General features: G+C 38.9%; 1 pseudogene; it reads right to left on the reverse strand.

Moving 5' to 3' along the window:
• Positions 1-9,496: 9,496 nt before the first annotated feature.
• Positions 9,497-10,142, reverse strand: LOC100659109 (large ribosomal subunit protein uL6-like; annotated as a pseudogene).
• Positions 10,143-13,316: the final 3,174 nt, after the last annotated feature.

Below are 13,316 nucleotides of genomic sequence, written 5' to 3' on the forward strand. Positions count from 1 at the left end.
TCTGTCAGACCAGTAAGTCTGATCTTTTTTGTGTGTGTGTGTGAGTTAGAATTTTATTCTACCTTTTTTTTCCAGCTCTGTCCAGGACACTCTATTATGATCCCTGTCAGAGCAGTCAGTGGTGGTAGCCAGACAACATCTGGTTGTACTGGACTCAGTCTGGTGGAGACTGTGGTAGTTGTGGTCCACTAGTCCTTTGGACTAATCTTTCCCTTGTGTCTTTGGTTTTCTTCATTCTCCCTTGCTCCAGATGGGGTGAGACCAGTGTAGTATCTTAGATGGCTGCTCACAAACTTTGAAGACCCCGGACATCTTTATAAACGATGTTATACCAATTGACCATGGTCCCCACAGCCCTGGGCCTGTTATTTAGTCCCTCAGGGAGCTTGGATGTGTCTATGAAGCTTCTATGACCTTGCCTTGGAGAAACTGTGCTGGCTTCCTCAATATTGTTTACTGTCTTACCCTTCACCAAAGTTACCACTTATCTATTGTCTGTTTAGTGTTTTTTCATCCCTACCCCTCTCCTCTGCCATAACCATCAAAGATCGTTTCTTTTTGTGTGTAAACCTTTTCATGAGTTTTTATAATAGTGGCCTCATGCAGTATTTGTCCTTTTGTGATGGATGTATTTCACTCAGCATAACACCCTCTAGATTCATCCACATTGTGAGATACTTCCCGCATTCATCATTGTTCTTTATCATTGTGTAGTATCCCATCGTGTGTATGTATGTACCACGGTTTGTTTATCCATTCATCTGTTGATGGGCACTTAGGTTGTTTCTATCCTTTTGCTGTTGTGAATAATGGTGAAACGAACATGAGTGTGCATATATCTGTTCGTGTAATGGCTTTTATTTCTCTAGGATATATTCCTAAGAGTAAGATTGCTGGGTCATATGGTCTTTATATTTCTAGCTTTTTAAGGAATGGTTGTACTATTTTGCATTCCTAACAGCTGTGCATAAGAGTTCCCCGCAGCCTCTCCAAGATTTGTTATTTTCTGTTTTTGTGACTTGTGCCAAGTCATGTTAGGGTGAGATGATATCTCATTGTGGCTTTTTTTAATGATTTTTTTTTTTTTATTGTGCTTTAGATGAGGGTTTACAGAACAAACTAGTTTCTCACCAAACAGCTAGTACACACATCATTGTATGACATTGGTTAACAACCCCACAACATATCAACTCTCCTTTTTCAACCTTGGGTTCCCTATTAGCAGCTTTCCTGTTCCCTCCTGCCTTCCAGCTCCTGTCCCAGGGCTGGTGCGCCTCTTTAGTCTTGTTTTGTTCCATGGACCCGTTCAATCTTTGGCTGAAGGATGAGCCTCAGCAGTGACCTCATTACTGAGCTAAAAGGGTGTCCAGGGGCCATATTTTCAGAGTTTCTCCAGTCTCTGTCAGACCAGGAAGTCTGGTCATTCTTTTTGAGTTAGAATTTTGTTCTACATTTTTCTCCAGCTCTGTCCGGGACCCTCTATTGTGATCCCTGTCAGAGCAGTCAGTGGTGGTAGCTGGGCACCATCTAGTTGTGCTGGACTCAGTCTGGTGGAGGCCGTGGTAGATGTGGTCCATTAGTCCTTTGGACTAATCTTTCCCTTATGTCTTCAGTTTTCTTCATTCTTCCTTGCTCCCGAAGGGGTGAGACCAGTGGAGTATCCTAGATGGCCACTCACAGGCTTTTAAGACTGCAGACGCTACTCACCAAAGTAGAAGGTAGAACGTTTTCTTTATAAACTGTGTTATCCCAATTGAGCTAGATGTTCCCTGAGACCATGGTCCCCACAGCCCTCAGACCAGAAATTTAGTCTCTCTGGAAGTTTGGATGTGTCTATGGAGCTACCATGACCTTGCTTTGTATAGGTTTTGCTGGCTTCCCCAGTATTTTGTACTGTCTTACCCTTCACCAAAGTTAGCACTTATCTATTGTCTGTTAAGTGTTTTTCCATCCCCACCCCTCCCCTCCCTCGTAACCATCAAAGATTGTTTCTTTTTGTATGTAAACCTTTTCATTATTTTTTATATTAGTGGTCTCATACAATTTTAGTGACTGACTTATCTCACTCAGCATAATGCCCTCCAGATTCATCCATGTTATGAGATGCTTCACAGATTCATCATTATTTATCGTTTTGTAATACTCTATTGTGCCTATGTTCCACAGTTTGTTTTTCCGTTCATCTGTTGATGGGCATCTAGGTTGTTTCCTTGTGTTTGCTATTGTGAACAATGCTGCAGTGAACATGGGTGTGCATACGTTTCTTCCTGTGATGAGTCTTAGTTCTCTAGGATATAGTCCTAGGAGTAGGGTTGATGGATCATATGATATTTCTATTTCTAGCTTTCTAAGGAAGCGCCATATCATTTTCCAAAATGGTTGTATCATTTTGCATTCCCACCAGCAGTGTATAAGAGTTCCGATCTCCCCGCAGCCTCTCCAGTGTTTGTTATTTCCTGTTTTATTGATTTCTGCTAGTAATGCTGGAGAGAGATGGCATCTCATCATGGGTTTGATTTGCATTTCTCTGATGGCTAGAGATCATGAGCTTGCTTCGTGTGTCTGTTGGCCACTTGAATGTCTTCTTTGGTGAAGTGTCTGTTTATTTCCTGTGCCCATATTTGATTGGGTTATTTGTCTTTTTATTGTAGAGGTGTTGGATTTTCTTGTAGATTTTAGAGATTAGACCTTTGATTTGTAATAGCCAATTTTTTTTTTTCCCCAGTCTGTAGGTTCTCTTTTTACTCTTTTGGTGAAGTCTTTTGATGAGCATAATTGTTTAATTTTTAGCTGATCCCAGTTATCTAACTTATCCTTTGGGGCTTGTGTGTTGTCAGTTGTGGTTTGTATCCCGTTAAGGCCATGTATTAGGGCCTCTAGCATTGATCCTATTTTTTCTTCTATGAACTTCATACTTTTTGGCTTTATATTTAGGTCTTTGATCCATTTTGAGTTAGTTTTTGCATTTGGTGGGAGGTATGTTTCATTTTTTTGCGGATGGACATCCAATTTTGCCAGGACCGTTTGTAAAAAGACTGTCTTTTCCCCATTTGATGGACTTTGGGCCCTTGTTGAAGATCAGGTGACCATAGGTAGAAGGATTTACATCTAGGTTCTCCATTCTGTTCCATTGGTTAATGTATCCATCACACCAGTACCAGGCTGTTTTGACTGCCGTAGCTATATAGTAGGTTCTGAGGTCAAGTAGTGCAAGTCCTTCTACTTTATTTTTCTTCTTTAATAGTGCTTTACTTATCCGGGGCTTCTTCCCTTTCCATATAAAGTTAATGGTAAGTTTTTCCATCTCTTTAAAGAATGTTGTTGGTATTTGGCTTAGTATTACATTGTATTTGTAAATCATTTTGGTTAGAATTGTTATTTTCACAGTGTTGAGTTTACCTATTCATGAGCATGGTATGTTTTTTCATTTATGAAGATCTCTTTTGGTTTCTTGCAGTAGTGGTTTGTAGTTTTCTTTGTATAGGTCTTTCACAACCATGGTTAGATTTATTCTTAAGTCTTTTATTTTTTTAGAAGCTATTATAAATGGTATTGTTTTCCTGACTTCCTTTTCATTGTTCTCTTTATTGGTGTGTAGGACTCCAAATGATTTTTTAATGTTTATCTTGAATCCTGCTATTTCGCTGAATCTATTAGTTCCAGTAATTTTCTCATGGAATCTTTTGGGTGTTCTATGTATTTATGTATAGTATTATATTATTTGCAAATAGGTCAGTTTAACTTCTTCATTACCAATTTGGATGCCCTTTATTTCTGTTTCTTGCCCTATTGCTCTAGCTAGGACTTCTAGCACAATGTTAAATAGGAGTGGTGATAAAGGACATCCTTGTCTTGTTCCTGTTTTCAAGGGGAATGTTTTCAGCCTCTCCACATTAAGAATGATGTTGGCTGTTGGTTTTGCATAGATGCCCTTTATTCTGTTCAGAAATTTCCTTTCTATACCTATTTTATTGAGAGTTTTTATCAGGAACGGGTGTTGGACTTTGTCGAATGCCTTTTCTAAGTCGACTGAGATGATTGTGTGATTCTTTTCTTTCCCTTTATTTATGTGGTGGATTATGTTGATTGATTTTCTAATGTTGAACCATCCTTGCATGCCTGGTATGAATCCTACTTGGTTGTGGTGTATTATTGTTTTGATATGCTGCTGAATTCTATTGGCTAGAATTTTGTTAAGAATTTTTGCATATGGTTTATATTCATGTGATATATTGGTCCATAATTTTGTTTTATTTTGTGGTGTCTTTGCTTGGTTTTTGTATCAGGGTTATGCTGGCTTTATAGAATGAATTTGGAACCATTACTTCCTTTTCTATGTTCTAAAGTAGTTTGAGTACTACTAGTGTAAGCTCTTCTCTGAATGTTTGGTAGAATTCTCCAGTGAAGTCATCTGGGCCAGGGTTTTCTTTTTTTGATTGGGAGTTTTTTTTTTTTTTTTTAATTACCTTTTCAATCACTTCTTTTGTTATGTGTTCAGATTTTCAACATCATTTTGTATTCATTTGGGTAGGTAGTGTGTTTCTAGAATTTTTTCCATTTCCTCTAGGTTTTCTAATTTGTTGGAGTATACTTTTTCATAACTCTCTGTTATGATCCTTTTTATTTCAGTTAGGTCCGTTCTAATGTCCCCCATTTCATTTCATATTTGGGTTATTTGCATCCTTTCCTGTGTTTCTTTTGTCAGTTTGGCCAGTGGTTCATCAATTTTGTTGATCCTTTCAAAGAACCATCTTTTGGTTTTGTTGATTCTATTGTTTTTCTATTCTCTATTTCATATATTTCTGCTGTGATCTTTATTATTTCCTTTCTTCTGGTGGCTGTGGGCTCCCTTTGCTCTTCTATTTGTTCAAGTTATGTAACTGTTTTGATTTTGTCCCTTTCTTCTTTTTTGATGTGTACATCTATTGCTATAAATTGACCTCTGAGGACTGCCTTTGCTGTGTCCCAAAGGTTTTGGTATGATGTATTTTCATTCTTGTTTGACTCTAGGAATTTTTTGATTCCATCTTTGATTTCTTCTATTACCCAGTGGTTTTCAAGCAGGGTGTTATTCAGTTTCCATGTAACTGATTTTTTTTTTTTCCCTTATTCTTCCTGTTGTCAATTTCTACTTTGATGGTGTTGTGATCAGAGAAGATATTTTGTATTATCTCAGTGTTTTGGATTTTGTTGAGGGTTGCTCTGTGGCCTAAAAGGTAGTCTATTCTGGAGAACATTCCACGTGCATTGGAAAAGCATGTGTACTTTGCAGCTGTTGGGTGGAGTGTTCTATATATGTCTATGAGGTCAAGTTGGCTGATTGTGCTCTTTAGCTCTTCTGTATCTTTGTTGAGTTTCTTTCTAGATGTTCTGTGCTTTACTGACAGTGGTGTGTTGAAGCCTCCTACTATTATTGTGGAACTGTCGATTTCTCTTTTCAGTGCTGTTAGAGTTAGTTTTATGTATTTTGGAGCCCTCTGATTGGGTGTGTAGATGTTTATTATGGTTAAGTCTTCATGATGGATCATCCCTTTAGTCATTATATTGTGCCTTCTTTGTCTTTTATGGTGGATTTTGTTTTAAAGTCTATTTTATCTGAAATTAGTATTGCCACTCCTGCTGTTTTTTGGTAATCATTTGCTTGATATATTTTTTTCCATCCTTTGATTTTTAATAAATTTACGTTTTTGTTTCTAATGTGTGTCTCCTGTAGACAGCACACTGATGAATCCTGTTTTTTTAATCCATTCTGTCACGCTATATCTCTTTATGGGTGCCTTTAGGCTGTTTACCTTCAGTGTAATTATCGATAGGTGTGAGTTTATTCCTGTCATTTTGTAGTGCTTTTTTTTTTTTGTGCTGCTAATATTTTCCTTTTTTCCTCTTACTCTTCTATGCTGGGTTCCTTTTGTTTCTGGATTTCTTTTTCATTTCTTTTGTTTTTGTAGATTTTGTTTTTATTGAGACTTTATGTTTTTCTTCTTTATTTTGATGAGTAGGTCTGCTAACTTTCTTTATGGTTACCTTGAAATTTACTGTTATCCTCCTAGATTTGAACCAGTCTATTATTACTTGGTATCGCCTTGCTTCCTCTCCATTAGAAAGTTCTATACCTATACTGTTTATTCCCTCTTTTATTTTTCTGATGTTGCTGTCATTTACAGATTAACCTGTCTGGTTCCCTGTTGTAATTCTTTTGGTTTTGGATAGTCATTGAGAGTTCATTTCCTAGGTTGGTATCTGCCTGGTACAATCTTGCAATCTAAATTCTGACTGTGATCTGATGTTGTTTGTTCATAGACCAAAGGGTTCACTTTAATAATTCTTGTAAGTTTTGCTTTGTTTTTACATACTCCTTTAATTTCTGTTTATCTGAAAATGTCCTAATTTCACCATCATATTTGAATAAAAGTTTTGCAGGGTATATTATTCTTGTTTGGCAATTTTTTCTTTCAAGGTTTTATATATGTCATCCCATTGACTTCTTGTCTGCATGGTTTTTGCTGAATAATCAGAGCTTAGTCTTATGGCTTCTCCTCTATATGTGATTTTTGTTTTTCCTGAGGTGATCTGAAGATTTTTTTTTTTGTCTATGGTTTTAGTGAGTATGATTATGATATGCCTTGGTGATTTTCTTTTGGTATCTATCCTATATGGGATTCATTGAGCTTCTTGGATGGTCAGCTTTTCATCATTCATGATATTAGGGAAGTTTTCTGTCAGCAATTCTTCAATGACCCTCTCTGTGTTTTCTGTTTTCACTCCCTGTTCTGGAAGTCTGATCACTTGAAAATTTTTGCTTTTGATTATATCACACATCATTTTCAGGGTTTCTTCATTTGTCTTCATTTTTTTTTCTGATTTTTCCTCAAACATAGTTGTATTTAAGTATTTGTCTTCAATTTCACTGATCCAATCTTCCATCATTTCAAAACTGCTCCTCAGTCCTTCTATGACACTGTCCATTTCTGAAGTCTTGTTGTTTATCTTTTGGATTTCTAATTGTTGTTTAGTATTTTTTATGATTTCTAGTTATGAATTTATTTTGGCATTTTGTTTTTGTATGACTTTCCTGAATTATTTCATATTTTGTCTATATTTTCCATGAGTTTGTCTGCTTTTCCATAATTTGTCTATTTTTTTCCTCTTTTTTGTCTGCTTTTTGCTTCAATTGTTGTCTTACTCTGAATATTAGAGATCTGAACTACCTGCCAGGTAGTTCTAGTGCCTTTTCTTCTACTGGAAAGTCATCTGATATTTTATTTTGGGTGCTTTATAGGGTCACTATGATTCGGAATCGACTTGACGGCAGCGGGGTTTACTGGAACCACCCTGTCTGCTCTTTTTGGGACATTCAGTAGTTATTTTTTTGTTTCTTGATTGTAGGTTTGTTCGTTTCATCTTGCTTTTTTGTTTTATTTGGTAATGTCTGAGCAGGCAGGCTGTGCATTCTTTGTTGTTTGCTTGTCTTTAGTCATAATACTTTTCACCTCTTTGTCCACTGGGCAGGGCCAGTCACTCAGCTATGGTGCAGCAGGGCAGGAAGGGGTGTGGCTGGGATGGGTTGTTTGTGGCATGTACTAGAGCCAACAGATCAGGCCAGGAATCAGTGCTGGGAAGTTTCTGGTAAGCTGTGCCTTTGCTGCTTGGGGGTGTGATATCAAGCATATGGTGCAGGTAGGCAGGAAAGGCGGGAGGTTGTGATGTGTGGAGTTAATATGGGTATGGGAAAAAGGAGAGAGAGGAGAGAGAAACAGAAGCCAAAAACAAACAAACAAAGGGGAAAAAAAAGAGTGCTGAGGGAGCTTGCTATTGGAGTGGAGAGATGAGAAACTGAGAAATGGAGAAAAGTGGGAAGGAAAAAGAAAAAGGGAAAAAGAAAGTAAATAACTAGATAAAAAATTTGGAAAAGAAAAGCCCCCAGGGGCCCCACCAGTGAGGCTGTGAAGACCAGGGAAGTGGCTCTCATGCTGCACAGTGTAGCCTGGCTAGAGAGGATGTAGATGTTACACAGCATCAGGTATTCAGGAGACAGGGAAAGAAGATAAGTACAGAGAGAGGAGAAGTGAGAAATGAAGAAATACAGAAGGGGAAAAAGGGAGAAAAAAAGATTGAAAGAAAAAAAGAAATGCCCCCAGAGATCCCACCTACATGGCTGCAGAGATTGGGGGAGTGGCTCCTAAGCCATGCAGTGCAACCTGGCTAGAAGGACCCTCAAGCCACGGAAAGAAAACAAAATAAAACTGAACAAAGCAAAAGAAAACAAAACAAACAAACAAACAAAAAGCCCCAGGGATCCCACCAGCTTGGTATTGCAAGCCAGGGGAGTGGTTCTCCAGTCAAGCATGGTGTCACAGCCTTTCAAGAAGAAGCAAAGATGGCACAAGAAGCCAGGTGTTTGAGAGAAAGGAGGGGGAGGTGGTGGGAGGCATGGAAGAAACCAAAAGAAATGGAAAGAAGCAACATCAGCCCAAGGAGCCTGCCAGTTTGGGTTGGGCAAATCCAAGCGGCCTAGGGACAAAGCACTTGCCTCCTGGCAAGAGACTGTGGCTGGTGGAAAGCAGAGGAGGCTGAAGGGGATGAGGGAGAAGGATGGGGATTAGGAAAGCGTATATCGCTTGTTACTGGGTGCTCTGTCTCCTTCTGGGAACTTTGTGAAGCTGCTTTCTTGTACTCCCTCTCCACTGATCTCTGATGTAAGTGTGATGAATCCAAGTGGCATGGACACTGCACTTCCTGGCTGGCTTAGCCACTGCAGCCAACCAGGAAGCTTGAGGTAGAGCAGCAGAGAGAAGATGGATGGTGGGAAAGCCTGTGTGGCTGGTTACTGGGTGCTTCGTCTCTTGCTGGGAGCTCCGTGAAGCTGCTTTCCCGTGCTCCTGTCCGCCAATCCCCCACAGGAATCCAAGATGGTGAATCCATGCTGCATTAGCTGATAGGGGACCTCCACATGTATCTCTACTTGCTCTCTGTCCTCTGTCAGTTTCTTATTCCATTCGGTGTTTGGTTGAGTTCTTTATCTCTTCATTTGACATTTCAGGTTCTGGGAATGATATTTGTCTCTGTTTTGCTTAGTATTTCAGGTCTTTACTATGGAGGGATGGTGTGGTGCTTCTGTCTATGGTGCCATGTTGGCTGGAAATTCCTCATTGTGGTTTTGCTTTGAATTTCTCTAATGGCTAGTGATGGTGAGCATTTCCTTATGTGTCTATTAGTCACCTGAATGTCTTCTTTGGTGAGGTATTTGTTCATATCCTTTGCTCATTTTCAAATTGGGTTATTTGTCTTTTTGTTGTAGAGGTGTTGGATTTTCCTGTAAATTTTAGAGATTAGACCTTTGTTGGATTTGACATAGCCAATTTTTTTTTTCCCGGTCTGTAGGTTTCCTTATTACTCTTTGGCGAGGTTGTTTTTTTTTTTTTTTTTAAATAAATGAATTGTATTGCATCTTAAAAATATCACCCGTAAGTCTTAAGAATCATCCGGCCTTGTTTCTGTAGCTGGACAACTCTTAGATCTTACTCATCAGCCTGTTGAACAGTTCCTTTTTCAGAAACATAGGTACCATCCAAAAGTTTTTGGATATCCTTGTTTTTAACTGTCCTGGCTTGCTGAACTAAAGCAGCAGAATTTGATACAAGTTCAATGTCATTTCCTTCAAGAATTAACTCATCCTTCTGCGCTTGAGATACTGAACAAGCAACACCTGGCCTCATCCGAACCCTACGGATATATTTTTCACCCAAGAAGTTTCAGATTTCAGCAAGCGACCCACTCTTCTGAATAACAATGTTGATGGGGAAGTGAGCATACACAGACCTCATCTTGTAACGAAACCCCAGAGTAACACCCTTGCTCACGTCCTGTACATCACTGCAGATAGTGCAAACTGTAGCCAGTTCCTTTCTATTTCCCCATCTGTCAATGCGAAGCCTCTTCTTTTTCTTTCCAAAGAGACTGAGTTCTACATTGATGTGATTGAAGTCCCTCCACAAGGTTCCTCTGGGGCCCTTCATGATAACCGTGCGTCCCTTCAGAGCGATGTTGACATTTTCTGAAATGTCGACAGTCTGGTTGCTGAGAGTGGTCTTCGTTCTCTCAGTAGATGTGGCAAAGAGCTGGTGAGGTCTTTTGATGAGCATAAGCATTAATTTTTAGAAGATCCCAGTTATCTAGCTTATCTTCTGGTGTTTGGGTATTGTTAAATTATGGTTTTATCCTGTGTATGCTGTGTATTAGGGCCTCTAGCATTGACCCTATTTTTTCTTTTATGATCTTTATAGTTTTGGGTTTTATATTTAGGTCTTTGATCCATTTTGAATTAGTTTTTGTATATGATGTGAGGTATGGGTTCTGTTTCATTTTTTGTAGATGGACATCCAGTTTTGCCATAACCTTTTAATAAAAAGACTGTCTTTTCCCCATTTGATAGACTTTGGGCCCTTGTTGAAGATCAGGTGACCAAAGGTGGATGAATTTACATCTGGCTTCTCAACTTTGTTCCATCAGTCAATGTGTCTGTCGTGCCAGGTTGTTTTGACTACCATAGCTATATAGTAGGCTCTGAGGGTTGAGCGAGTCCTCCTACTTTATTCTTCGTCTTCAATAGTACTGTACTTACCTGTGGTCTCTTGCCCTTTCCGTATAAAGTTAATGATTAGTTTTTTCCATCTCTCTGAAGAATGCTGTTGGTATTTGGATTGGGATTGCATTGTATTTGTAGATTGCTTTGGATAGAATCGACGTTTTCACAATGTTGAGTCTACCTATCTGTGAGCATGGTATGTTTTTCCATTTATGTAGATCTCTTTTGGTTTCTTGCAGTAGTGTTTTGTAGTTTTCTTTGCATAGGTCTTTTACATCTGTGGTTAGATTTATTCCCAAGTATTTTATTTTCTTAGGGGCTATTATAAATGGTATTTTTTTCCTGATTTCCTTTCCATCATTGTCTTTATTGGCGTATAGGAATCCAACTCATTTTTGTATGTTTATCTTGTATCCTGCTATTCTGCTGAATCTTTCTATTAGTTCCAGTAGTTTTCTCGTGGAGTCTTTTGGGTTTTCTATGTGTAGTGTCATATCATGCACAAATAGGGAGAGTTTAACTTCTTCTTTACTAATTTGTATGTTCTTTATTTGTTTTTCTTGCTTTATTGCTCTAGCTAGAACTTCCAGCACAGAGTTAAATAGGTGCTAAAAGGGCATCCTTTTATTGTTCTTCTTCTCAAGGGAAATTATTTCACCCTTTCTCCATTAAGAATCATGTTGGCTGTTGGTTTTGTATAAAAAAAAAAAAAAACCAAACTCGTTGCCATCGAGTCAATTCCAACTCATAGTGACCCTATAGGACAGAGTAGAACTGCCCTATAGAGTTTCCAAGGAGTGCCTGGTGGATTTGAACCACAAGCCTTTTCGTTAGCAGCTGTAGTTCTTAACCACTACACCAGCAGGGTTTTGTATAGATGCCCTTTATTGTGTTGAGGAATTTTCCTTCTATACCTATTTTTTTGAGAGTTTTTATGATGAATTTGTGTTGGACTTTGTCCAATGCCTTTTCTGTGTCGATTGAGATGATCATGTGATTCTTCTATTTTATTTATATGGTGAATTATGTCTTTTGATTTTCTAATGTTGACCCATCCTTGCATACCTGGTATGAATGCCACTTGGCCGTAGTTTATTGTTCTTTTGATATGATGCTGAATTGTATTGGCTAGAATTTTTTTTATTGTACTTTAGATTAAGGTTTACAGAACAAACTATCTTCTCATTAAACTGTACACGTATTGTTTTATGACATTGGTTAACAACCTATGACATGTCAGCACTTTTCTTTCTCTACCTTGGGTTTTTTATTACCAGCTTTCCTGCCCCTTCCTGCCTTCTAGTACTTGCCCCTCAGCTGGTGTGCCCTTTTAGTCTTGTTTTGTTCTAAGGGTCTGTCTAATCTTTGGTTGACGAGCGAACCTCAGGAGTGACTTCATTACTGAGTTAAAAGGGTGTCCGGGGGCAATACTCTCCAGGTTTCTCCAGTCTCTGTCAGGCCAGTAAGCCTCATCTTTGTGAGTTAGAGTTTTGTTCTACATTTTTCTCCAGCTCTGACCCTCTATTGTGATCCCTATCAGAGCAGTCAGTGATGGTAGCCAGGAACCATCTAGTTGTACTGAACTCAGTCTGGTGGAGGCTGTGGTAGTTGTGGTCCATTAGTTCTTTAGACTAACATTTCTCTTGTATCTTTAGTTTTCTTCATTCTCCCTTGCTCTTGAAGTGGTGAGACCAGTGGATTATCTTAGATGGCTGGTCACAGGCTTTTAAGACCCCAGACGCTACTCACCAAAGTAGAATGTAGAATATTTTCTTTATAAACTATGTTATGCCAATTGAGCTAGATGTTTCCTGAGACCATGGTCCCCAAAGCCCTCAGCCCAGCAATTTGGTACCTCAGGGAGTTTGGATATGTCTATGGAGCTTCGAAGAATTTGCCTTGTACATGTTGTGCTGGTTTCCCCAGTATTGTGTACTGTCTTACCCTTCACCAAAGTTACCGCTTATCTATTGTCTATTTAGTGTTTTTCCATTCCCACCACCCACCTCCCTCATAATGACCAAAGATTGTTTCTTTTTGTGTGCAGACCTTTTCACGAGTTTTTACAGCAGTGGCCTCATACAATATTTGTTCTTTTGTGATTGACTTGTTTCACTAAGCAATGAACATGCGTGTACGTATCTCTATTCGTGTGATGACTCTTATTTCTCTAGGATATATTCCTAGGAGTGGCATTGCTGTATCATATGGTATTTCTATTTCTAGCTTACCAAGGAAGCAAGTATTGGGTAGAATTTTTTTCTCTCTTTTTTTAAATTGTGATTTAAGTGAAAGTTTACAATTCTAGTCAGTTTCTCATACAGAAACTCATACACACATTGTTATGTGACCCTAGTTGCTTTCCCTGTAATGTGACTGCACACTCCTCCTCTCCACTGTGTATTTCTCATGTCCATTCAACCAGCTTCTGTCCCTCTCTGCCTTCTCATCTCACCTCCAGACATGAGCTGCCCACATAGTCTCATGTGTCTACTTGAGCTAAGACGCACACACCTCACCAGTATCATTTATGTTTTATAGTTCAGTCTAATCTTTGTCTGAAGAGTTGGGTCTGGGAATGGTTTTAATTTGGGGCTAACAGAGAGTCCAGGGACCATGTCCTCTGGGGTCCTCCAGTCCCAGTCAGACCCATAAGTCTGGTCTTTTTACTAGAATTTGTGTTCTGCATCCCATTTTTCTCTGCTCCATCAGGGATTCTCTGTTGTTTTCC

Source organism: Loxodonta africana, chromosome 2 (genome assembly GCF_030014295.1).
Source record: "Loxodonta africana isolate mLoxAfr1 chromosome 2, mLoxAfr1.hap2, whole genome shotgun sequence".
NCBI classification, from domain to species: domain Eukaryota; kingdom Metazoa; phylum Chordata; class Mammalia; order Proboscidea; family Elephantidae; genus Loxodonta; species Loxodonta africana.